Source organism: Populus trichocarpa, chromosome 2 (genome assembly GCF_000002775.5).
Source record: "Populus trichocarpa isolate Nisqually-1 chromosome 2, P.trichocarpa_v4.1, whole genome shotgun sequence".
Classification (NCBI taxonomy): domain Eukaryota; kingdom Viridiplantae; phylum Streptophyta; class Magnoliopsida; order Malpighiales; family Salicaceae; genus Populus; species Populus trichocarpa.
The window spans coordinates 19,452,068-19,456,574 of NC_037286.2; the positions used below are offsets into that span (position 1 = coordinate 19,452,068).

The following is a 4,507-nucleotide window of genomic DNA, read 5'->3' on the forward strand; positions in this document are numbered from 1 at the left end:
AGCCACAAGCCTAATTCTCTCTAAGATCTCAAATCGACCAATATACCGCGAGGCGAGTTTTCCCTTCATTCCAAACTGGAAAATATGTTTCCATGGTGTCGCCTTCAAGAATACCTTGTCTTCCCTTGAGAACTTAAGGGGTCTCCTCCTATTATCGGTATAACTCTTCTACCTATCCTGAACTTCCTTCATTCTTTTTTTATTACTCTTACCTTATCAATGTGATTTGAACAAGTTCCGGTCCCAACAATTTTTCCCCAATTTCATCCCAACACACAGGAGTAAGTGAACTCCACCAAGGGTACATGATCTTCCCAATAGCCCCCAAACTCTAGGATGCACGCCCTCAATAGGTCTTTTAATATCTGAATGGTCCTGTCTAATTGACCATCTATTTGCCCTCTCCTTTCCTTTCTAAGTTTGTTTGGTTTTTGGGTGTTTAATCTTCACTCAACTTTTTATTTTCTCTCATGGATATGATGGTATGTGTTCCCTCTACTTGTTCTCTTTGAGAGGAGGAGTTTGAAGAGAGAAAAATGGCTCTTTCCTTTCTTTTTTTCCCTTCTACTGTTAGCCTCCTTCTCTTCCTAGGGTTGACAGGTTTTCCTCTCTTTTCCTTTGTTTTTTGTTCTTGTCCTTCATTTGTTCATACCTTTTCACTTTAGTCCCCTCATCCTTTTGTCATTCCCATACTAAGCCCTAATTTCCCTTTCCCACTTATATGTGTTTCAATGCTTTATATTAGAGTCTTTTTATTTTTTTAACAAATGGGTTTCTTCTCTATTTACTTAATATCATGCATTCATGTTTTGGGGTTTACATTCTTCTCCCTTTCAGAAATTTCATCCTTGAAATTTTAGAAGATGTACATATGGTGGGGAATAATGCAAGATGCTTCCTCCTCATTTCCGACTTCCTCTCCCATGTTTCTTCTTCAAATTATAAGTTCCTCCACAAGATTTTTACTAGTTGAACTTTCTTATTCCTCAGTTCCTTCTCACTTCGATCTAAAATCTTCACTAGCTTCACTTCTAACATCAAATCCTCTTTTATCTCCATTGGAACTTGTGGTAGAAATAATGATGGATCAATTTATGCTTTCTTTAATAACAAAATATGAAATACACTGTGTATTTTCTCCAAAGAAGGAGGTAACCTTAATCGGTAAGCCACAAGCCTAATTCTCTCTAAGATCTCAAATCGACCAATATACCGCGAGGCGAGTTTTCCCTTCATTCCAAACTGGAAAATATGTTTCCATGGTGTCGCCTTCAAGAATACCTTGTCTTCCCTTGAGAACTTAAGGGGTCTCCTCCTATTATCGGTATAACTCTTCTACCTATCCTGAACTTCCTTCATTCTTTTTTTTATTACTCTTACCTTATCAATGGTGATTTGAACAAGTTCCGGTCCCAACAATTTTTCCCCAATTTCATCCCAACACACAGGAGTAAGTGAACTCCACCAAGGGTACATGATCTTCCCAATAGCCCCCAAACTCTAGGATGCACGCCCTCAATAGGTCTTTTAATATCTGAATGGTCCTGTCTAATTGACCATCTATGTAACAACCCGGCTTTCTAAGCCCAAAACAATAGTAAATTTTTATATATATATATATATATATATTTAATACACATGGTGCCGGTAATCAAAGAACTTGAATCCTCACATCATCAAAATACAATCCATACAATCAACAGTTCATTCAAAAGCGAATCTTACACAAACACATAATATTAAGGTTGCATGATTTGAAGTTCATATTAAAAATATATATACATGGACATGAGTTTGCACTCTTATACTTCTAATAGCCATCACAAATTTTAAACAAAAAGGATCTAATAAAAGTTATACATTCAGTACATTGATCCCTACAAAATACATTGTGATTTAGAATGCATCTACTTAATTCCTTGCAAAAGTAGGTTCCCGTGTATCGGGTATCCTAGACATCTCGTTGGTGTGACGTCCCTGCAGCAGTACAAAACATTTAAGAGAAAACAAATACTTAATAATAATAATAATGGTAACTAACGGCCTAGCAATTAAATAAGCATTAACATTTATAATTTCTTCATGTATTTGATGTAACAATTAGTAGTACATATAGATACACAAGTTTTCAAATGTCATTCGCCGAAACTAGTCGTTTATTTGTCCCGGCTATCCATCCGGATTCCATAGCGATAGCTGCGTCGCTGCCAATCCTAAAATCGGCAGCCGAAACTACATCGCTGCCGATCAAGGAATCGGCAGCGAAACTGGGTCGCTGCCGATGTCTGTATCGGCAGCGAAGACTGCATCGCTGCCGATCCAGAATCGGCAGCGAATACTGGGTCGCTGCCGATCCAGAATCGGCAGCGAAACTGCGTCGCTGCCGATCCACAATCGGCAGCGAAATCATCCCTTTTTAACCCGGCCATCCATTCGGACGCCATTAGCCAAAGCTAATCATTCTTTGTCCCGGCCATCCATTCGGATGCCATTAGCCGAAGCTAATCAGTCCTTCATCCCGGCCATCCATTCGGACGCCATTAGCCAAAGCTAATCATTCTTTGTCCCGGCCATCCATTTGGATGCCATTAGCCGAAGCTAATCAGTCTTTTGTCCCGGCCATCCATTCGAATGCCATTAGCCGAAGCTAATCACTCTTTTATCAACAATTAAGCGTTCGACAATTTAATATCGGTTCTAACAATATGGTAGTACTCAAGTTAAAATATTCCAAGATTCAACGTATGAAAAAGAAAGGTGCAAGTCACCTACCTGCTCCACCTGTGGGTCGTTCCTGTCTTGATGATGGTCCAATCCCGACCGCACCACCTAAGACATCAATGGTCACAAATCAGCACAGTTGTATTTATTTTATTTTTGAATCACATTCATCATCACACTTATTTCAATAGTTCATATGTTCACATTCAAGTGTTCCCTATTTTACACCATCATATCATGAAATTGTTATTAGCATTTAAGTCATTCCTGCCTAGGAGGCTTATTGTAGGAATCGGCAGCGAGAACTGGTTTGCTGCGGGCTGCCCAATTCGGCAGCGAGAACTGGTTCGCCGCAGGCTGCCAGTTCGGCAGCGAGAACTGCACCGCTGTTGGCGCCACAGTTTCGCTGCACAACGCACACCTCGGCAGCGAATATCACTTCGCTGCAGGAGGTTCAGCTGCGGCAGCGAAACAGAATTTCGCTGCGCAACACACAAATCGGCAGCGAATATCAAATCGCTGCAGGAGGTTCACTTGCGTCAGCGAAACAGAATTTCGCTGCGCAACACACAAATCGGCAGCGAATATTAATTCGCTGCAGCAGGTTCAGTTGCGGCAGCGAAACAGAATTCCGCTGCGCAACACACAAATCGGCAGTGAATATTAATTCGCTGCAGCAGGTTCAGTTGCGGCAGCGAAACAGAATTTCGCTGCAATCGCTGCAGGAGGTTCAGTTGCATCAGCGAAACAGAATTTCGCTGCGCAACACACAAATCGGCAGCGAATATTAATTCGCTGCAGCAGGTTCAGTTGCGGCAGCGAAACAGAATTTCGCTGCGCAACACACAAATCGGCAGCGAATATCAAATCGCTGCAGGAGGTTCAGTTGCGTCAGCGAAACAGAATTTCACTGCGCAACATACAAATCGGCAGCGAATATTAATTCGCTGCAGCAGGTTCAGTTGCGGCAGCGAAACAGAATTTCGCTGCGCAACACACAAATCGGCAGCGAATATCAAATCGCTGCAGGAGGTTCAGTTGCGTCAGCGAAACAGAATTTCGCTGCGCAACACACAAATCGGCAGCGAATATTAATTCGCTGCAGCAGGTTCAGTTGCGGCAGCGAAACAGAATTTCGCTGCGCAACACACAAATCGGCAGCGAATATTAATTCGCTGCAGCAGGTTCAGTTGCGGCAGGGAAACAGAATTTTGCTGCGCAACACACAAATCGGCAGCATCAATTTCAGCACAATCATCACAGGAGAACACATTAATTCCAGCAACAAACATCACAGCAGAACACATTAATTCCAGCAACAATCATCACAGCAGAACACATTAAGTCCAGCAACAACATCACAGCAGAACACATTAATTACCCCCTAGTTAAAGCCAACCCTCTACCATGATTTGTTAGATGTTCTGAAATTGACTTTATTTCACTTTTGTTTGCTTGTTCTCTTGGTTAATTTCAGCTTCCTTCACAGCTGGCTTAGGTCTTAGATCAATTCTTTTCTTAGGGTTTTTCTTCTTCATTTTCGTTTTTTATCTTACGGGGGAGAGGAAGAGAGTTTCATGACCCATACCTTCTGAATTTAACTAAGTTTGAGGAAGGTTTGACACTATTCAGCTGCTGGTTCTCCTCCTCCTTCTTGCTCTCACGTTTTCCAGCTCTCTTTTTCCTCTCCTCTATGCAGCTGCCCACTCCTCTCTCAAGGTCTCATCTCTCCCTCACAAGTTCACAAAGTAATCTCTACTGGTCTGATTCACGTTTCTGTTGTGAA

The 4,507-nt window shown here is 41.8% G+C and overlaps 1 long non-coding RNA gene across 1 annotated transcript; it reads right to left on the bottom strand.

Annotated features, from left to right (window-relative positions):
- Positions 1–1,713: 1,713 nt before the first annotated feature.
- Positions 1,714–4,369, bottom strand: LOC127904976 (uncharacterized). The gene is made up of 3 exons (XR_008058478.1): positions 4,310–4,369; positions 2,773–2,829; positions 1,714–1,977 (listed from the first exon to the last, which is right to left on the bottom strand). It is a non-coding gene; the product is annotated as an uncharacterized LOC127904976 (long non-coding RNA).
- Between the last annotated feature and the right edge of the window lie 138 nt (positions 4,370–4,507).